This window comes from Pseudonaja textilis, chromosome 4, assembly GCF_049901715.1.
Source record: "Pseudonaja textilis isolate UNSWEBS1 chromosome 4, rPseTex1.2, whole genome shotgun sequence".
In the NCBI taxonomy this organism is placed as follows: Eukaryota; Metazoa; Chordata; class Lepidosauria; order Squamata; family Elapidae; genus Pseudonaja; species Pseudonaja textilis.
Genome location: NC_141993.1, coordinates 2,254,290 through 2,277,535, shown reverse-complemented (window position 1 = coordinate 2,277,535; position 23,246 = coordinate 2,254,290).

The following is a 23,246-nucleotide window of genomic DNA, read 5'->3' as shown; positions in this document are numbered from 1 at the left end:
CACAAGAAAATACATATTAGTATAAAATATTCTGAAACAAGAATCACAAAACAAATTTATTTATGACAATAAAAAGAAATTAGAGAAGCTGTCTTACACCCAACCAGAGATGGTTTTTTTTTTCAATATTCTGAATCCTAGGGCTACTGAACAAAATTTAGCTACTTTTATAAGAAACATAGTTGGGTCACAAAAGATTAAGAACCTTCCAGGTCAAACTGAAAGAACCATAGCATTGGGATAATCCGCACAGAAGAATGCCACATTTCCTTATAAAAAACACACAACGGTATTTCTCAGCCTTAGCAATTTTAAGATCTGTGGGTTTCAACTCCCAGAATTTTGGCTGGAGAATTCTGACAGTTGAAGTCCACGCCTCTTAAGTTTGTCAAGGTTAAGAAACATTGATGTAGGAGGATGGTTGCTGTTGATTCAACGTCCCCAGAGCTGAAAAAAGCAAACCCTGTTATAACACGAAACTTGCCTGCATTTTTCAATAAGTAAGGCATCACATTTTGTAAGCCTAAATGTTTTTCTGAAATTGGGGGTTGTTATATCAGAAAATAAATTAGCTGATGACAGGGAAAATTCATTGCATTCAGTTAAAATCACTTGGGAGCAATGGCAAGATGGTTAGGGACAATATCTGACTCTCTAAACTACTTAGAGAAGGCTGTAAAGCACTGAAGCAGTATATAAGTCTAAGTGCTATTGCCAGGGGTGGGATTCAAACTTTTTAACAACCGGTTCTGTGGGCATGGCTAGGTGGTGGGTGTGGCTTGGGGGTCATGTGACTGGCTGGGCATGGCCAACTCATTATCACTCACATCGAGGCACGCATCTCCTCGCCTGGCCTCTCATGACTGTGGGGATGCTGCAACAGTCGTAACTGTGAAAAATGATCATAAGTCACTTTTTTCAGTGCCATTGTAACTTTGAATGGTCACTCCACACAAGCAAAGTACCAGCAAAGGAGGGGGAAAAAACTCCAGAAAAATTCCTGAGACAGGAAGTCTAGTCCTGCCAAGAATGTAATAAGGGTTAACGGAGAGGCAGTTTCTGTAAGCAACACCAGAATGTTTCCTTCCTGTCTTCCTTACAGGATTAGGCCAGTAATTTCTTCTAACAACGGGTTCTCTGAACTGTTAGAATGTTAACAACCGGTTCTAGTGAATAGATACGAACTGGTAAAATCCCACCCCTGGGATTATTTAGCATTATTGATGTTTCTGATTTCTTATTCTTTACATAATATGATGTCAATCTCTAATGCTAGGTCTGTCCCTGGAGAAAGGCCATATCAGTGAAGCTTAAACTTCAGAAATAATGATAGCAAGGAAAGAGTTTGTAAGCAGAGTATGGTTTTAAAAAAATCAAGATGGCAGCACAAATAAAAAAGGTGCTGTTCAATCACACAATTGTCACCACCATTTTGATTTTTTTTACCATTAATGAAGGATGTCAAAGCCAAGGTGGCTAAGTTTGCTTTCAGTAATAGTTGAGAAATGGTGATCCAGATGTTCCTGAATGTGCAACCATGTTGGGAAAGATGGCCCTTAAGAAATACGTTTGAATCAATTCTAGCCAAATTAATTCCAATGCAGCGCTTTGATCAGACTATTGTGGCTGCCAAGAACAGCTTCAAGAGGAGCTCCATAAAGGATTTGTGCTACAGCAATCCCTTCAAAGCATTAAGCTACTGCAAGAAAATGGGCACCTAGAGAGAGAGCAAAAAGTTCTAGACTACAGCAACACAATGTTGGGCATTTTGGGCTAGGGGTTTAGATAGATAGATTAACAGAGCTGGAAGGGACCTTGTAGGTCATCTTCTAGTCCAACCCTCTCCCCCCACCACCGCCCAAGCAGACCCTACACCATTTCTGACAAATGGTAATCCAATTTCTTTTTGAAAGCCTCCAGTGATGAAGCTCCCACAACTTCCAAAGGCAAGCTGTTACATTGGTTGATTGTTCTCACTGTCAGAAAATTTCTCCTGATTTCCAGGTTGAATCTCTCCTTGATCAGTTTCCATCCATTATTCCTTGTCTGGCCTTCAGGTGTGGAACCATCACAATGGAAAATAGTTCCCCATTAGCTGAAGTTTTGAATCTGTGAAATGGATCAATTATGTTACAATTCCTGTAATGGATCAATTATGTTTTGTAGGCCTTCATGTAAAAAACATGTCTTTTATTTTCTGAAAGCTGGTATACATCTCAGTTATAATGTTCCATTAGACAATAGCCTGGAGAGATCATCACAGGCCTTTCTTTGTTCAGAGTTTTGCAGCATAAATTCAGTGCCAAAAAAATAAACACAGATGGCTGATGCTTCATTTAACGTCTTTATAAACATATTAAGTAAATTTTACAATACCAGTTGTAGATTTCTCCAACATGGAGCAAATTCAAACAGAAGTAGTCATGTTACAGGTTCAGAGCAGAGCAGCAACTCAACTTCAGCAGACGAGCAAGAAAAAACAGAGAGAGAGAGACCTTCTAGTTTCATTTTCCAGGTCAGCTCCCATCGGTTGGTCTGTTACCATGCCTACTCACTGACTCTGTTAACTATGTCTCTGCCAGTAAATGAATACTCTGACACTCCTCCCTTCATAACTGGAAGAGACATAATCCAATTAATTGTATATTCTTTCCTTGGTGCACTCCACCCAATGGCTTGATTATTATGTCAGCCAAATTGTCTTCTGAAGAACAATGAAGCAAGCTAATCAATTTACACTTGATGGCTTCTCTTACATTGCAATACTTAATATCCACATGCTTGCTTCTACTCTTTACTCTGTCACCTGTAGCCATTTTAATGCAAGCAGTGTTGTCTTCCTAGACTAAGACAGCCTCAGTTACCTTTATATTTAAATACTGTAACAGTTGTACATACAAGTTATCTCTGAACAGAGTTCAGACAAAGCAATAAATTCTGCCTCCACAGTAGAAATGACTACAGTTGTTTGCTTTTTGGACTTCCAACCAATTAAAGCCCCTCCAAACAATATCACAATCCCAGAATTGGACTTTCTGGTTTTTACATCATTTGCATCAGTGGTGGGTTTCAATTTTTTTTACTACCGGTTCTGTGGGTGTGGATTGGCAGGCGTGGCAGGGGAAAAAATCTCCAGTCGGAGGTGGTATTTGCCGGTTCTCTGAATTACTCAAAATTTTTGCTACTGGTTCTCCAGAACTGGTCAGAAACTGCTGAATACCACCTCTGATTTGCATAATCACCATCAACATAGCATTTCAATTTTAATTCTTCAGAGACCTGTATTTGAAGACTCACTTGCATCCTACACTGTGGCAAAGTCATAGATATAAACACTTCATGTTCTCCCATGGATTTCATTTCTTTGTGCTACTCTTGCTTACTGGGAATGCCTTGGACTTTGATGTTTTGCATGCTGCACAATCCAAATATGCCTTTCATCCTTTTACATGTAATCCTTCTGCATACTGGTCCATCTTTTTAACAACTTTAAAGCTGGCATGTCCAAGCTTTCTGTGCAAAAGATGAACACATGAATCATGTTTTGCAACGTTGCCAAATGTTTGTGCACATTGAAATTTTTGTCCCTGTAACATATAAAGGTTATCATGCTTTATGCCCTTTGCACAGACAATCCCATTTTTCTTTTCTTTTTTAATAAAGTTTTACTTGGGTTTTCACACATACAAAATACAAGTAAAACTTCTTTTTAAAAAATAGCATGGTCCCGGGTTGAACTTCTTTATACAGACACAAAATTCAATTTCATGCTCCTTTTTGTGTTCTATTCCATATCTTATATTATTCTACATTTTCTATATAGTTTTTCCCCTCTTTTAATTTTCTCAATTTTATTTTGATTATCTCATTTCAATTCAAATCATTATATTTATACTTTTGTCTGTTCTGTTTCAATTTCATATTATCTTTTCTCATTAAACAAGTTTTCTCCTGTAGTTACTAATTGGAGTATGACACCTTTGTATCTTTTAATTACATCCATTCAACTCTTATTTAAACTTCAATATATACCTTAAGGTTATGACCTTCAATATAATACATAATACATAATTTCCAATCGAATTCTGCTTGATACATTCTTATAATACACACTATATTCTTTTTTTAAAAAAAGATTATAAATATATGTAATTATAAACCCTCATTGCATCCCATATCAGTTCTATCATTAATAATCATTAAAATCTTAACATCTTTAACACTTCTTTTCAATTAAATATCATACTTCCTTAAAGACACATATAATCTCCATAATTAATTTTTCCCTTATTTCTCTTCACATGTTTTGTAAATCATTAAATATTCATTTTGTTACATTTATTTATTGACAAGTATTCCAATGAATTACGATAGCTATTTTATCAAACATTTTAATCATACATTGTTTCATATTTTCTAAAATTATTTCTGTTTCAAATATAACAATACTATCTTATGTACCTTTGCAGAATCCCTTTTTCCATTAAATTTTCACCCATTATCTCTAAATAGGCCCTGTTTCTCTATATTTTGTTTCTGTCCTTTATAACTTCTTTTCCTTTCTTTCTTCCCTCTCATCTTCTCCCTCCCCTTTTTACCCCCTTGCCTCCCTACTTCTAATTCTCTCTTCTGCGTTTCCCTCTTCTGTTGCTTTCTGATGTTATACTTATTTTCATTCTATTTTTTTAAGTTTTTTTTTCCAAATCTTAAACTTTTCATTCTCTTTCCCCCCCTTTCCTTTTTTCCCCCCACCTAAGATTACTTGTTCATTAAAGATGGCTTCTTCTTTGTCGCAATCTTCTTGTTCTGCAGGCATTTCTTGTTGTTTCTCATAATTCCAAATCTCTATTTCTAAAAACTGAAATATGAAGCCAAAAGAACCTCTCCCTTCTTGTTCATCTTCTTTGTACTTTTTAAGTTCCATTTTCAGTTCTTCTCAAAATGGAGCCATTTTAAACAGTTTTAAACAACCACCCGATTGATTTTAGTCATTCAAATACAATAACCAAAAATCCAGAAATCATCAAGTAATCCAAATAGTCCCAAGTTATTTCTTCTTATTTCTTTTTCCACTTTCTCTTCCTGGGATTTTTGTTGTGATATTTCAGTTAAAATGTATTTTTTGGAAGTCTTGTTGAGATTTTGCTGTAAGTTCTTTTTAATTCCAGGCAGTCTCCTCCCTTCCAGATCCTGCCCTTTTATTCTTTTTCTCTCCTTTCCTGTTTTCAAAAGCTTTTGATTATCCAGAAATCTTCATTATCCCTTTGACTTTTTATTTTCAGCATTAAATGCCTATTAATGTCAAAGTGGATTTTTTTCCAATTTCTTGCTTAAGTCTCTTAGCTGTCAGTATAGGAAAAGGAGGAAAAAAAACCCAAATCTTTTCCCTTTTCTCTCTCCTTCACAGCTTAAAAATCTTCTTAGGGAACAATGTTATTGTTTTTTTTAATAGTTTCAATTCCAGGGTACCTTATTTGTTGCTTTTGCTGTTTGACCCGGTCAACCAAAACTTTCTCTTTTTATCTTCCTCCTGCACATTCTTTTCCAGTCGAATTCTTTGTGGTGGCCATTTCTGACCACCGCTACAACCACCTTTGGGAAAGGGAGTAATGGCCAGCTGAGGAAGAGAGATGCGGCTCTCCTCAACCCTGCAGGCAGTCTCCCCCCTCTTCACCACCTCTACGGGTGGCCTGAAACCAGCCAGCTCAGGGTGCTCCAGTGGTGAGCATGGATCAAAGCCTCGCAGAGATGAGGTTTCGGTCTGTCGCTGAAGAGGCTCAAACCGGAAGTCCAATCCCATTTTTCTTTATAAGACAGTGCCCATTTACAAAGGTGGTCTCAAATCCTTGCTTGTCTAGAGACACTCAGCAAATTATGTTCCATTTCTGGCACACATAAAACATTATTAAATTTTGTTCCCAAATATGGAATTTGCACACTGCCTCTTCCAATGACTTTAGCCTTCTTGCCATTTGCCAAGGCTACTGTGTCAGCTGCATCCATCCTGTAAAACAATTTAGCATTATTAATTATCATTTAGCTAGCGCCACTGTTTATTAACTATTGATCTCTCCTGCAAGAGTTGACTTTTGCGATTGCAATTTGTCCATCAATTTGTCTTTCTTGCAAACTTCTTCTGTCTTGCAAAATGTTTCTTCCTTGCAAGCAGTCCCTCTGCAAACAGTCTTCCTTTAAATGAGTCGTTTGAACAAAGCACCTCTTCTGTTACTGGGCTGTAATCTGATACCTGTTCTGCTCTTCTCTTCTCTGGAGACAGCCAGTCTGTGGAATTTTCCATTCTGCTCCTTGCCCCCCCTCAGGTATTTCTCCTCCTGGCTAATTAAACAAGCTTTAAGGGCTTCTAAATGCTCCAGTTTGCATTCAAACACAGCAGAAATAATGTCCCAAGTTTCATGAAGGCTGTTCAAAACTAGCAGCACTTTCTGAGATTCAGGAATCCTCATCCAACGTTGTTCTAAGTCCACAAACAAAGTTTGCATATGAACAAAATGCTGTTCCACTGAATCTCTATATAACTTTCTTGATAAGTGTACGATGTTGCATGTAGATACGCTCATGTGAACAGTCCTCAGTTTATCCCAGACTTCCTTTGCAGTCTTTAAATCAGCTACATTGATAAACTGATCATCTTCTAAACTTAAGGTGATATAAGCAAATGCTCTAACATGCAGCTTCTGATCTGCAGCATTCAAGAGTGCCTGGGGTGGATTTTCAACAATATTCCAAAGCTCTTTAGCTTTCAGGAAACATTCCATCTTTGCAGCCCAAATAATATAGTTCTTCTGACCCAAACAGTGTAGAGAGCTCTCTTTAATTTTTTCAGCCATCCTGCAAAGTCTCTTGCCTTGTTTCTTACTTTTAAAACAGGCAGTCTCAAAGCTTTAATTACAATTCAGTCTTTTTCTGGGCTTCTGGACCTCTAACCTGTTCAGAGTTTTGCAGCGTAAATTCAGTGCCAGAAAAATAAACACAGATGGCTGATGCTTCATTTAATGTTTTATAAACATATTAAGTAAATTTTACAATACCAGTTGTAGATTTCTCCAACAGGGAACAAACTCAAACAGAATCAGACATGTTACAGGTTCAGAGCAGAGCAACAACTCAACATCAGCAAATGAGCAAGAAAAGAGAGAGAGAGAGAGAACTTCTAGTTTCACTTTCCAGGCCAGCTCTCATTGGCTGGTCTCTTACCATGCCTATTTTTATTTATTTATTTATTATTTATTTGATTTGTCAATCGCTGACAAGATAATAGGTATAAATATAAACATGAGTAAGAATACAGAAAATAAGTATGATTAAATGGGGACATTAGGACAGGGATGGGAGGCACAATGGTGCACATGCATGCCCCTTAGGAATGGGGTGAGGTCAATAGTGGATAGTTTGAGGTTCAAGGAGTGGGGGTTTAAGGATGTAACTACAGAGTCAGGTAGTACATTCCAGGCATTGACCACTCTGTTGCTGAAGTCGTACTTTCTGCAATCAAGTTTGGAGCGGTTAACATTGAGTTTGTATCTGTTTTGTGCTCTTGTATTGTTGCGGTTGAAGCTGAAGTAGTCATTGACTGGTAGGACATTGTAGCAGATAATTTTGTGTACTACGCTTAAATCCAACCATAGGTGGTGTAGTTCAAGATTGTCCAAGCCCAAAATTTCAAGTCTGGAGATATAGGGTATTCTGTTGCGAGCAGAGGAGTGTAGTACTCTCCTTGTGAAATATTTCTGACTTGCTCAATTGTATTAATGTCCAATATACAGTGCAGATTCCAGACAGATGAGCTGTATTCGAGTATTGGTCTAGCAAAAGTTGTGTATGCCCTAGTTAGCAATTCAATATTTCCAGAGGAGAAACTTCGTAAGATTAGATCTACAACTCTTAGTACCTTTTTGGCAATGATGTTACAGTGAGCTCTGGTGCTTAGATCATTAGATATGAATACTCCTATGTCCTTGACAGAGTGAGGGACATCAACAAGGTCATATCCATCTAGTTTGTATTTGGTGTACTGATTTTTTTTACAACTGTATAGGACAGAACATTTGTTGGTTGAGATTTGTCTGCCAATTGTTTGACCATTCAGACACATAATCAAGGTCACTTTGAAGAACAGTAGCATTGTCGGTGGTGTTGAATAGTATTACATCATCCGCAAAGAGGACGCAGTTGCTTATAAGGTGATCACAAAGGTCATTATATAGAGTATAAAGAGTGTGGGTCCTAGAACGCTGCCTTGGGGGACACCACTGTTAATTGGAGCAGGGTTTGATATAGCACTCCCTATTTTTACTATTTGTTGCCTGTTTGACAGGAATGCAGTAATCCACTTATGAAGGGATCCGGAAATGCCATAAGAGTTTAGTTTTAACAATAGTTTGTAATGTACCACTGAATCAAAGTCTTTGCAGAAGTCTATGTAAATTGCATCTATTGCTTTACCCTGGTTGAGTAGAGTAGTCCATATGTTTTTGCAGCGTAGGAGTTGTAGGTTGCAGGACATTTTTTTTCCTGAAACCAAATTGTTTTTTGGAGAGTAGGTTGTTTGATTCAAAGTGGAGGGTGATGAATTGGTTAATGATGGATTCCATGACTTTGTACGTGACACAGAACAGTGAGATTGGTCTGTAGTTTTCAACCAGGCTGGAGTCACCATTTTTGAAGATAGGGATGACCATACCTAAGGACCATAGGTTCGGTAAGGAGCTGGTTCTGAATGATATATCATACATAATGTTTACGGGTTCCGCTATGGCAGAGGAAGAAGTATGCACATAATCCATTGGGGCCAATAGATAGGCATGGTTTTAGATTATGTAGTGATTTTTCTATGTTATCTTCTGTAAAGTCAATATGTAGTACATCGTTGCAGTTAGTTGTGGTACAACTAGGAAATGCGGGGCATGAGCCATTGCTGTTTACAAAGACTGAGCTGAAGAATGTGTTGAAGCGGTTGGCTTTAATAGTGTCGTCGCTGCAGTCTTTCCTATTTGGTCCCTTTAGACGTGGGATGGTTCTTGAGTCTTTAAGTTTGGTATTTACAAAATGGTAGAAGGTACAGGTAGGTTTTGTACGTAGGAGGTTTTCCTCCTGTTTGCAGTAATAATTTGTGCATTCTGCCTTTATCTTTCGGCATAAGGTGTTGTATCAGTTTTTAAAGTTTGCTACGTAGCTAGTTTTCTTTTTACGCTATAGTGATTTTTTTTATTGTTTTCTTATTGTTATGGGTAATTTGTTTTTGTTTTTAGGGGATACTAATGGTACATGTAGTTTAATGACTCTTTCAAGTTCAAGTAAGAATGCATTATAATGGTCTTTTGTAGTATTACAGTTAGTGAACAGAATATGCCAATCAACAGATGATAGGTCGGCATCTATGAGATCATAGTTGGCTTTTTTGAAATTGTATTTTGCAGATCCATCATTATGATCTTCTTTGCGAGGGCGTAAATTGAGACAAAAGTCAATCATACGGTGGTCGCTGTATGAAAAGGGTTCTTGCATTTGTAGGCCAAAAATTGAGTTTGAGCTGTTGCAGAAGATGAAGTCGAGGCAGTTGTTGAATCTAGTGTTGTTTGTTACTAATTGATCCAGTCACTGATTCTGTTAACTATGCCTCTGCCAATAAATGAATACTCTGACATTCTGTGCCCTGGCTGGAACTAAAAATAAGCCAGTCCATTTGGCATTCTGGTTGGCTAGATAAACTGTGCTAAATGCTCATTCTTTAGCAAAGATGCCAGCGTCACTGAATGAGTGGCATGGGCAGTTGGGGGAAGTTTTCTTTTTTTTTATTACTGCTCTACACCATGTCCCCATTGGTACCTCACCATGCCACAGCCTGCTCCTGATAGCAATTATTTTACCTCTTGAATCTTGACCCTTCTATCAACCTATGTCACAAGTGAAATGGGTCTAAGTCACCCTCGGCTGTTCTGGTGTCTTTCTTTCCTCCTTGTGACACCCTCAAAAATGTCTTAGCTTCCCATTAGCTGAAGAAAAGCCCTGTAAAACAGAGAGTTAAGACAGAAATAACAATGGCAGGAACAAACACCACACATCTATGGAACTCACTCAGTGGTGTATTAACTATTAAGCTGACTAAGCACATGCTTAGGGCACCAGGCCCAACAGGGGCACCATATAAAGTTGAGAATATGGCTTCGTTTGTACAGTAGTGCAAAGGAGGGGGGCACCAAGATTTGTCAGTGCTTAGGGCATCAGTCAGTCTTAGTCCGCCACTGAGCTGACTCAAGGGGTTTTGGGAAATCTTGGGGAAAACATCATACTTTGCAAGGGGACAGCCTTTGGTCTCTCTGCCTAGCTATATTTCCTTTGCTGATACTTAAGACTATGGTTTTTAAGGGGGAATTGATGCAAAGATAGTAACCAGAAGCAGTTGTAATATTTAAATATATTTGGATTTAATCAGCAGTGGAAGGGAAATTAGAGTTAGACTTTTTTATTATTATTTTCTTTTACTTTACAAGATCTTTTCCTTTACAAGCATTTATTTTAGTAATAATCAATAAACATCAACATTAATGTTTAGAGTTGTGTAGTGGTTTTCAATTATTTTTGAATAATGTCTAGCTTTCTACATTCAATTATTTTAATCAATGAAATAATGAATTTTATATTTTATGAGCATTATATATTCTTTGTTTATTTACTGATTTCATTTTCCATTCACTATCCTTCTTTTTATTTTCTTCTTTTTTGACCCTTAAACATTTTAGAAGTTTTGGTTTTTTTTTAAAAAAAGGCATAGTGATCACTTAGATGCAAGATTGCCTTCTTAATAGAAGAATTGGGAACAAAATGGCTTCCTCACAAACTTTAAAGAAGCACTAAGAGCTTAAAAAAATACCATGCAGAATAACAGAGTTTGAAGGGTCCTCGGAGTCTTCTAGTCGAACCCCCTGGTCAAGCAGGAAAGTCTAAACCATTATGGACAATTGACTGTCCAATCTCTCCTTAAAAACTTCCAGTGATGGAGCACCACAACTTCTGGAGGTAAGCTGATAGTTTTCAACGACAGGAAATGTTCCCATACTTCTAGGTGGGATCTCTCTTTAATAATCTGGCTTCTGTTGATCCTAAATATGTCAGAATGTTTTCTATTTTCTGCTCCTGATTGAGAAGGCAGAATGAGAAAGGAATGAAAATGAACGCTATTTGAACGCCACGTGCATTAACAGATACTGTCACCTATCCGTCATGATCCTAATCCCTAGATCCTTTTTCTTTTCATATAATAAAAGTATGATAGCTATTTAGTCAGAATGTGGTCCATATGTCATTCCTGAATCATAAATAGAGGCAGGGTTAAAGAGTCTTCTTTCTTTAAGCAGCATGTGATTCAGCTTTGTACTTCAAGGTAACAGAATAACAGAGTTGGAAGGATACCTGGAGATCTTCTTGTTCAACCCCCTCTCAGGCTTTCTAGAAATGTAGACTCTAGAACCATGATGGCAACCAGGGGTGGGATATGACAGGGTTAACTACCTGTAGGAGCAGAAAATAGAAAACATTCTGACATATTTAGGATCAACAGAAGCCATGGAAGTTATTACACCAGTGGAGACAAACTTTCTAAAACCAGCTAAAAATTGTGAGCTTCCATAGATACCAATCTGCAAAAAAAAAAAAAAGAAATGAGGAATTTGCCTGAAGCCTTAGTGATACAACTGCGGGGATCTTAAGCACATGGAGTTTAAAAAAAATATATCAAGGAATAGAAATTGACATTGGAAGTATTAAGATAATCAGCCACCATCAAGGCCATGAATATATATGAGGGTTCTTGCTGCCACTGGGTCCTTCCTCTCTACCACAATTTGCTAATGGTCACCTCAGTTCTTTGCCATGCATACAGACATTTTGGTTTCTTCTCCTTGTTGCCATGGCCCCTCCTGGCAGAACACCCACTCTCTTCTTTGCACCACACTTTGTTCGCTTCCTTCTGCCTCGCTCTTTCCTCTAATTTCAACCAAATGATCTCTTCCTCCTGAGAAAAGTGCCCTCCCAGTTTATGCTTCTCACTGGAGACTCAAAATTCCCAGGATTGGAAATTTCTTTTGAACAAATGCTACCTTTTATTTTCTGTAGTCCAGGCATAGAAGTCATCTTCCCAGGTCTCAATTATACCTTTAAATTGCATTCACTTTTTTGTACTAATAATCTTATTTGTTTTCCATAATCTGAGCATTAGTATATAGACAACAAAGGCCATGAACTTTATGAGTCAATGTTCCTCCTGATTTTTCACTGAGTGGTTTAATAGGCCCCCATTTAGTTACTCTCTCACTCCTGCAGTGCAGAAGTCCTTATCTGAACTTGTTACTTCAGGGTTTTCATCTTCCATTCCCACTGGAGTTAATTTAATGCAAAAGCCTTGAAGGCATAGAAAAATTGGGTGTACATCTCACTTTATCCCAAATCATTCTCTCTCATCTGTAAAATGGAGGAAATGTTTATCTACTTTATGAGATTATTCCAAGGACAATAAAAATAAAGGGTTTTGCATATTAAGGGTATTGTATAAATGAATAATAAAACAAATAGGAGAAATGTTTATTCATGAAATGAATATGGCCACTCTAGGAGCACTTTAAAAATTCATGTTCACTTTTGAAATAATAAAGATTTAAAGCAAGAGTGAGCAACATGTGGGTCTCTATGTTAAGGTCCACCTAGCATGGCCAGTGTGGAAGACTAATACAAGGTGCATTCCAGCAGTAGTGGGATTCAAAAAATTTTACTACCAGTTCTGTGGGGGTGGCTTAGTAGGCGTGGCAGGGGAAGGATACTGCAAAATCTCCATTCCCTCCGCACCTCACTAACCTGTTTTCCAGCTCTGTTCTCCTGTGCAGGGCAACAAAAGAAGACCCAGCCAATCATCTGGGACTCAGGAGGCAGAGAATAGATGGGGGCAGGGCCATCAGGGGTGCTTTTTGCCAGTTCTTTGAACTACTCAAAATTTCCGCTACTGGTTTTCCAGAACTGGTCAGAACCTGCTGAATACCACCTCTGCATTCCAGCACCTGAAGAGTCTAACTTTGGATTAGAAAGCCACAGTTTGTTCAATTATCAGAAGCCAGAATAAAATTCAGTATTTCCCCCTCACTAAATTAAGGAAAGAGTAATGAATTGTGTAGATCCTCTTCTAGAAGTACAGGGGGTGATGAATGCTGCCACTTGCAAAAGAGATCTCCTTCCTTAGGAGGTGCTGGTTGCCTGAAAGGCATGAGGAGATGCCAGTAATGAAATAATACCAAGGTTTCACCTCTGAAGTGTTTCATTATAATCCACTGATTACAAATGTCTTTGGTGCATAAAAAACATAAGGCATTCAAGAAGATAGAGGAGCAGGGAACTTTCTTCTTGTTTGTGATATCAGAAATATTTAAGATTTGAGAATTATCTAGAGATTTTCTTTCCCTTTTTTGCAGTCAAGAAAACTTTATAACAGAAGTGCCTTTCCTCCCCCTTACTGTGCTTAGCTTGTGTCAATACCTGCTCAATGGGAAAAGGTCATAAGCCACCAGAACCGCTGCTCTCACTCTATCTAACATACCATGTGGAAAGGTCTTTATCCTCTACTTACTGCCAGGCTGAGAAAAAATACTTCTGCAGCACAACAACAATGAAGCCAAATATTCACAACCTACTCTTTAAACACTGCTGTTTAGAGCCAAAAAGACACAAAATCAATATCCCCAACAATGAGGAACAAAGTGATGGTGCCCTCAGTGTCAGCCATTCTCCTCACCACCATAACTGGGGCTAACAGCTCACATTTGCAGTTCGGGACTGAAGGCAGTCACCAAGTAAAAAAAGAAAACCTTGGCATCTATTGTGAGGTCAGATGATGTCAACCTACCCTAAGCTATAATCTACAAGGAATACAGTATTGGAAATCCTGGCATAGAAAGTAGTTCCAAGGATGCCAATAGTGAAACATAAGCAAACTGTGATATTCTGATACACTGCCTTCTCAGCAAACCTTGATCAGCTAAATGACAGCAAGTAATATTTTTGCATAAAGATATTTATGGACATTGGATTCAAATGACAAGAAGTAGGTTTAACCATATAAATATTGTGTCGCTCTTGATATACTCCCAAACAACACCATAGAAATCTAAGAATCCCAGATGGCAATGTTAGACATCTATGCATGAATATAGTCACTAGATAACAATCAGTGGAAGTAACTAAGCAGTTCTGAGTAATAATCCATCTTGTGTAATAGTCCTCTGCATTTATCTTAAGATATAATAAACATTCACTAGTTGTTTGCAGAGTAAAATTGAATCTACTGCACAAATCTTACCTTTGGCTGAATAATCTCTGATGCTCTGGTTCATGATATAAATGAAAATGGGTAGAGAAGAAGTATTTCCAGACCCAAATGGATCAAAATTAAAATAGGGATTAACTAACCCTAGATTTATTTTTCTAATGCATGGGTTTTCTTTGGCTACTCAAAACTGCAATAGCCAGAAGTTATTTATATAGATGTTTCTTTCCAGAGCAAAGCAGAGCAGAGTAAAGAAGAGAAAAGAAAAGAGAAAAGAATGGTATTCACAAGGAAGTTAATAGAAATAGATAGATATAGATAGATAGATAGAGATAGATAGATAGATAGATAGATAGATAGATAGATAGATAGATAGATAGAGATACAGATATACAGATACAGATACAGATACAGATACAGATACAGATACAGATACAGATGATATAGATATAGATGATATAGATATAGATATAGATATAGATATAGATATAGATATAGATATAGATATAGATATAGATATAGATATAGATATAGATATAGATATAGATATAGATATAGATGGATGGATGGATAGATAGATAGATAGATAGATAGATAGATAGATAGATAGATAGATAGATAGATAGATAGATATTATTTTGTCAATTGCTTACAAGATAATAGGTATAAGTAAAAACATAGTTATGAATACATGGATACATATAAGAAAAATAAAAAATATATAAAAGAAACAATAGGACAGGGACGGTAGGCACGTTGGTGCGCTTATGCACGCCCCCTACAGACCTCTTAGGAAAGGGGTGAGGTCAATAGTAGACAGTCTAAGGTTAAAGTTTTTGGGGTTTGGGGAAATTCTATTCACCCCATGTATGAATGTGATATTATAGCCAGGGGTGGGATTCAGCAGGTTCAGACAAACTGGATGTTAATTTTACATCCAGTTCGGTGAACCGGTAGTTCCGAAGACCAGCTGGCTCTACCCACCCCACCCCTCCCAGGAGTCCCCATGTGCCTGGTTCTGGCTCCCAGGTAAGTACAGGGAGGCCTCCTAGGTCCAAAAGGGGGCATCAGGGGGGTGCCGCACAGCCCCCTTGCGCCCCATTTTGGCTCTTCTGGGGCTGCAGGGAGGTCTCCTAGGCCCCAAACAGGGTGCATGGGGGCACAGCACGGCCCTCCTGCACCCCGTTTTGGCTTTCCTGAGGCTGCAGGGGTGCCTCCTAGGCAGGGGTGGGATTCACCAGTCCACTAATTGCACACTTCGCACAAGCTCCCAGGAAGCTGCAGGGAGGCTTACTAGACCCAAAACAGGACGGGGCGGGGGGAATGCAGCAAAAGAAAGAAAGAGTGTGGGAAAGAAAGAAAGAAAGAAAGAAAGAAAGAAAGAAAGAAAGAAAGAAAGAAAGAAAGAAAGAAAGAAAGAAAGAAAGAAAGAAAGAAAGAAAGAAAGAAAGGAGGAGGGAGGGAGGGAGGGAGGGAGGGAGGGGAGACAGAAAGAAAAAAGAGTGAGATAGGGAAGGGAGAAAGAAAGGGAAGGAAGGGAGAAGGAAGGAAGGAAGGAAGGAAGGAAGGAAGGAAGGAAGGAAGGAAGGAAGGAAGGAAGGAAGGAAGAAAGAAAGAAAGAAAGAAAGAAAGAAAGAAAGAAAGAAAGAAAGAAAGAAAGAAAGAAAGAAAGAAAGAAAGAAAGAAAGAAAGAGAGGGAAGGGAGAAAGAGAGGGAAGGGAAAGTGAATGAGATATGGATGGATGGATGGATGGATGGATGGAGGGAGGGAGGGAGGGACAGAGAAAAAAAGGAGAGGAAGAAAGGATCATAAATCCTGGCATTAGATGCAGTTTCAGAGGATGCTTTGAAACAGCACAGCAATCCAAATCTGGAAGGGACCTCGGAGGTCACCACTCCAACCCCCTGTTCCAAGAGCATCGTTAAAGTGAGCTTCTTTCTTTTGATCCACCCAGTCACAAGACCACATAACCACGCCCATCCAGTCACATGACCCCATAGCCACGCCCACCAAACCACGCCTACAGAACTGGTAGTTAAAAATGTTGAATCCCACCACTGATTATAGCACTTCCTCAAAGTGTACAGAGCATGAATGTCTGTGGGGCCAGAAAAGGAAACGAATGGCACAGATGAACCTGTGCAAAAGCCTTCTTAACCACAGCTGTCATCTGTCATAGATGGGGGTGTCAAGGTTCCAACTAATGAACTCAACCAATTCAGCACACCAAGACTTTCAGCTTTCTCAAAGGGCTGGTTTACTGAGTACATCATATCAGCACATTTGAAATCAAAACCAGCTCTGGCTATTTCCCAAGCTTTAAACATAATTAAAGAATAGGCAGCTCCCTCCCTCCTTGTCATGGGTCACATTGTCCAATTAGGTGTCCTGAAGTCTCCTTGATAACCTCTTCCAGTCTCTGGCCAGCAGCTGTTGGGACCATCTTGGTACCCATGAGATAGTAAGTTGTTGATGTCTAGTCTGACATTCACAGCTCTCCACTTCCCCCTCCTCCAAAGTGTGTCAAGCTGAGAAACAGAGAAAATGGCTGTGACAGGCCCAATCCATTTCAAAGCTGACAGTCAGATCCCCCTAAAAAGTGAGAAGCATCTAGGAAATACCAAGCACACACACACACACACACACACACACACACACATTAACAAAACCCCAGGTCCTTCCACTACCCCTGAGGAGACCCCCCCCCCAGCCTCAGGGGGTATTTCTGGTGGAATTTCCTAATCAACTGTCTTGTTCTTTCAGCCAGCTAGCTTCTGATATTGGGTATCCCTTCCATAGGTACTGCAGTTTGTCCTTGTACAACCATGGAGTCCAGAATCCTTTTAACCTCATCATGTGTTTTCCCTTTCTACCACTATTGGCTTGGGCACTATTCAGGCTATTGGTCTCAATTCTGATCCCGCTACGGCTTCAGCAAAGTGCTGTGACATACTGGGTGTACTTTCTCCAGTAGCGGTGGCAGTTTTAACTCCACAATCACTGGGCTGTTTGTTTTCACTATTGGGAAAGGTCCTATAAATTTCAGACCCAGTTTCTGGCAGGGCAGTTTTAGCTACAGGTATTCTGTGAAGAGGTACACCTTTCCCCCCACATGGGCTGGCTTCTGGAGTGATTGCCTCTTGTCTGCTTGCATTTTCTGTGTTTTCAACAGCCCGCATCCTGCAGGGACTCCACCCACTCCGTCAAACTCACTGAGGAGAAGGGTTCCTGAGGATACTCTGACACGGGGACAAATTCTAAGCCTGGGGCTATCTTGAATGGGGTGAGCCCCATGCTACTATGGACCATATTATTATAGGTAACCTCAGCAAAGGGCAGAACGTCTGTCCAATTGGACTTGTGCTATCCCAGCCAGTCTATGGGAATTGGATAGTTACTTAGGAATTATGAGCTGTCCCCTTAAGGGAAACATCATGGTAAATGTAGTTAAAGGTATCCTGGGAAATGTAGTCCATGTCACGTGACCACATCTGTAATCCTGATTGGTCACTAGTTTGACCCTCGATGGGTTGGGAGGTCTTCCTCATTCTTTGTCTGAACTCTCTTACTCATGGCACCTTCTTTCCATCGCTACGAGATGGGTTAGGAGATAACCATCTTTTACTACAAGGCAGATATACAAAGGATTGGTCATAAAAGAAGAACTTCATCACAAACGTGAGTTATGAGGATACCTGATGAACCAATAAATGTTCTTTGTTATGGACACCTTGTTGAGTTATCTCTCTGCATCTGTAGTGTATAAATCCACCTCTGTGCGGGATACAGAAAAGGACTGCTGATAATTGATATAGCATCTCAATTATTGTATTAGCTCATTCTGTGACCCCATTGGTGCTCAGATAAAATGCAGAACTAAGCCTTTTATCCAGATACAGATACAGATTAACAGAGTTGGAAGGCACCTTGTAGATCATCTAGTCCAACCCCCGCATCCAAGCAAACCCTACACCATTTTTGATAGATGGTGATACAGTCTCTTCTTGAAAGCTTCCAGTGATAAAGCTCCCACAACTTCTGAAGGCAAGCTGTTCCATTGGTTGATTGTTCTCACTGTCAGAAAATTTTTCCTTATTTCCAGGTTGAATCTTTCCTTGTTCAGTTTCCATCCATTCTTCCTTGTCTGAACTTCAGGTGCTTTAGAAAATAGCTTGACCCCTTTTCTGCTCTGTGGCAGCCCCTCAAATATTGGAACACTGCTATTATGTGTCCCCTGGTCTTTCTCTTCACTAGACTAGCCATGCCCAGTTCCATTATTTATATGTTTTAGCCTCCAGTCCCCTAATCATCCTGGTTGCTCTTCTCTGCACTCTTTCTAGAGTCTCAACATCTTTTTATAGTGTGGTGACCAAAACTGGATGCAGTACTCTAGGTATGGTCTTACTAAGTCTTTATGAGTGGTATTAGTATCTCCCTTGATTTTGATTGTATCCCTCTATTAATGCAACTTAGGATTGCATTGGGTTTTTTGGATGCTGCCACACACTGTTGGCTCATATATAATTGGTTGTCCACTATGACTCCAAGTTCCCTCTCACAGCTACTGCTAGAAATCTGGTCTTCTGACTTCTAATCTGCATGTGCACGCAAAGACCAGCTGGCCAGTGCACATGCGTGCGCCAAAACACAGAAGAGCAATGGGCGACAGTTGACATGCCTAGAGAAATGGATCTGCATGCCACTTCTGGCAGGCATGCCATCTTTGCCATCACGGATCTATGGTGTTGGCTATTCCTGCCAGTTTAGTATCATCCACAAGTTTGATAAGTTCCCCTGCTATTCACTCCTCTAAGTCAGAACTGTATAATGGTTGATGGTATTGTAGACTGCTGAGAGTCTTCAACAGCGATTCAAGGAAAAGAAAAGAACCAAGATAGTCAAAGCATTCTGTCCCGGTTCTATCACTGGGAACAGTTTAGGACAACCAATGTTTTCTATGCCCAGGTCTGAAACTTAACCATTTCTTCTTGGCATGTTTTAACAGTGTAGGGTAGTCTCTGGATTAAGAATTACATTAGTTAAGCCCCCCTCATCCAATTCTGCTTGCATAAAATTGTGTCGTTTCCACCCACCCACCTCCGCTCCTGGTTTTGCCTCTTTGGGTTGTTTTATCTGTTATATTGTGTAGCTAATACTCTGAAATCACTTCAACAGCAAAATTCTGATCAAATCCTACCAGGTTTGGAATGTATCTCTCAGCAGGTGCAAAAATGTGCTGCTCTGGAACATAAAACATAAAGGGGGCTCTTTTCCTAACCAAATTTCTGATTACTGGCCATTCATTCCTAATTGTCAAACTTCTTTCTTTCATCTACTGTCTAATCAGCAGTGACAAAAATCATTACGTAAATGACTTTCCACAATTGTTGGCATCAGTAAAAGCCTTGTAATTTAAAGCTCTGATTTGCAGAAGAAAACTGTGTTTCCCTAAGGCATACAGGCATCTGTTCATGTTATTTGCAGGAGCAGCCATGGCTGTTCCCCACCCCTTTCACTTCATCCTCTGCTTGCAACAAATATTTGACTTTGTGAGGCAGTAATTAGAGCTCATAGACTTGCTTGGGGAAGGGTAAAATTTCCAAGCTTCCCTATGCTTCCATTTCTCAGACAGATTGTCCAGAAAATTGGAGGAATGACAACGTTGTGAAGACACCTACATTCCTCCAAAACGTTCAATGCTATATTGAGTGTGAGTTCCACGCAGGGGTGGGATTCAATTTTTTTAACAACCAGTTCTGTGGGCATGGCTTAGGTGGTGGGAGTGGCTTGGTGGTAATGTGACTGGCTGGGCGTGGCCAACTCAATATCACTCACATCGAGGCACGCATCTCCTCATCTGGCCTCTCATGACTGTGGGGATGTTGCAATAGTAGTAAGTGTGAAAAATGGTTATAAGTCACTTTTTTCAGTGCCACTGTAACTTTGAATGGTCACTCCACACAAGCAAAGTACCAGGAAAGGAGGGGGGAAAAACTCCAGAGACGTTCCTGCGACAAGAAGGAAACAGGAAGTCTAGTCCTGCCAAGAATGTAATAAGGGTTAACGGAGAGGCAGTTTCTGTAAGCAACACCAGAATGTTTCCTTCCTGTCTTCCTTACAGGATTAGGCCAGTAATTTCTTCTAACAACCGGTTCTCCTAACTGCTTAGACTGCTTAGAATGTTAACAACCAGTTCTAGTGAATAGGTGCGAACCGGTAGAAACCCACCCCTGGTTCCATGTGCTCTAGTTGGGTTTCTGATCTTACTCTTAGTCAAGGGTTGTCCCTGGTTTATCAGGTCTTTCCCTGATATCTGAGCTTGGATGAATGGCTAATTTTTGGTTAAATAACAATAAATCTAGAATAGGGTAGGATAGGATAGGATAGAATCTGAAAGGGACCTTGGAGGTCTTCTAGTCCAGCCCCCTGCTCAAGCAGGATAACTATGCAATCTGACAAGTGAATGTTCAGTCTCTCTCCACACTGTCCAGTGATGGAGCACCCACAATTTCTGAAGGCAGGCTGTTTCACTGGTTAATTTTCATTATTATGAAGTTTCTCCTTAATTCCCAGTTGTTCTTTGATCAGTTTCCAACCACTATTTCTTGTCCTTGTCTGGTGCTTTGGAGAATAATTTGACCTCCTCTTCTTTGTGGCAGCCTCTCAAATACTGAAATACTACTATCATGTCAGCCCTAATTCTTCCTTTATTTAGACTAGCCAGATCCAAAACTTGCAGCCGTTCTTCATATGGTTTAGTAATCAGGCCTTTGATCATCTTACTTGCTCTTCTCTGAACTTTTTCCAAAGTCTCAACATCTTTTTTGTAGCATGGTGACCAAACATGGGTTTGCCGTATTCCAAATGTGGTCTTACTAGGGTTTTGTAAAGTGGCATTAATACTTCACATAATCTTGATCATCCACTAGAACTCCAAGGCCCCTCTCACAGTTACTCTTTTTGAGCCAGATCTGCCTAATCCATACTTACACTTTTGGTTTTTTCCTCCCTAAATGTAAAGCTTTGCTTTTCTCCACATTAAAATTCATTTTGTCAATCTACTATGAAAACAAAGTAGATAGAACACGCTGATGATTGTATCTCTAGATCTTCTATTCCTGGTGCTATATCTAAGCTACAGTAGAATTCATTTCCCCAAACTCTGACCAGGCTGTTGCTTAATATTCTAATGTCCAGTAATCTGTAGTTTTGAACCCAATTGGGTTGTTGCAGTTTGGAAAAAAATGTACCATCTGTGTAGGAGGAAAAGATACAAGATGGGAAATTGTCCAAGGGTTCTAGTGGGTGGACGCTCACGCAAATGGAGTTGTACATACAACTGCATGTCCCTGCCGCTTCCATGGCCCAGGTCCAAATGAACCATGGCCCAGTTCCAGGCCACGACCCAAGGCTTAGTGGCCCCTGTGATAAGGAAATATATGGTCCAAAGAATTACAGGTTCTCTAGTTTTTAGTTAAAACCAAAATAAAAGCTGATGAAAAGAAAAATCTATATTTAAAATGTGTTGATAATTCTCAGGTCGACACATATATATCTAAAGACATTATATCTAAACTGCTTGGATATACTTAACTCAATGAGGTGATAGCATCACTCCAAAAAGATTGTATCAAAGGATTAAATCTTTTATTAATGAAAAAGAAAAAAAAAAGAAAATATTGGAACGTGCTGAAATGAGTAGATTGACATTTGAAACTAGAGAACAAGAAGATAAACAATTCTATGAAGTTTGGGACCATTTCTATCAATGGCTAGATAATAAAATATAATAATAGAATATTTAGAACCTTAGGAAACAATGAATACATATTTCTTTTTTTTCTTTGATATTATCTTTATAAAATTTTATTAAGATAGACTTGGTATGACTTTATGATTTGCTATAAAATAAATTAAGTAAACTATAGTTATCTCGCTAAAGTATGAATTAATAAAATTATAGTCAAATGATTGTTTAATAATGATATCAGGCTATATAATTGTTGATTGATAATATGAGCTATTATGCAATATAACTACAATGGAGACTATGAAATGGATGCACAGAAAAAAATGATAAACCAACCGATACACTGTCTGTAAACTCATGAAGGAAAGGATGATGTTTTTATGTTTTATGTGCTTTTGTTTGTTGTTAAAATTAGTAAAACTGTTTTCAAAAAACAAAAATTAAATCTTGCAATATATGCAAATTATTATCTCCCTACATATCATTTTATTGCATTAATTGCTAAAAGCTTCTGAACAGCAGCAGGTATACAGCTAATAAAGATATATAAAATACTGTAGCATCATCTTGTTTATTAAATAGAGCAGGAAGAGGATTGATTTCCTTGCTTGTTGGGCAGTCTGTGGCCTGCCAGACGCAGCATGCAACTTCAGCTGGGCATGGGTACTATGACTTTGGAAAGGAAATTATTCCCCTCCCCCCCTTGCAGGCACTATCCTTTCTTTAAAGCAGGAATCCGTCCCCTCCTGAAGATCAGAAAAGTATTAACTATTAAAAGTTGACTTATCAAAATTCCTTTCTTAGAAGTGATTGAACAAGTGATTGTTAGGCTATTTCAAATACTCTTGGATGAAATTATCTTCTACATTCACTTCCAGCTGGCTTTTATATTAAGATAAAATTTGGAGTTCCAATGAGATGGGGAAATGTAATCCTGTATATTAGTAGAACAGAAACACAGGGCTGTTGAGTTCTTTGCATTCATTATTCGGGAAAGGCTGTAGAAGCTGAGTTTGGGTGGAGCTACTTCATGGGAGTCCTTTTTGGGGTGGTAAATGTCAGATAGTGATAGTTTTATTTCCCAAGTCTGTGTGGCCCATTTGGAAATCAAAACATTGTTGAGAATATCACTAACTTTCTGCCACCCAAGGGTTCAAGTTCTTTTTAAT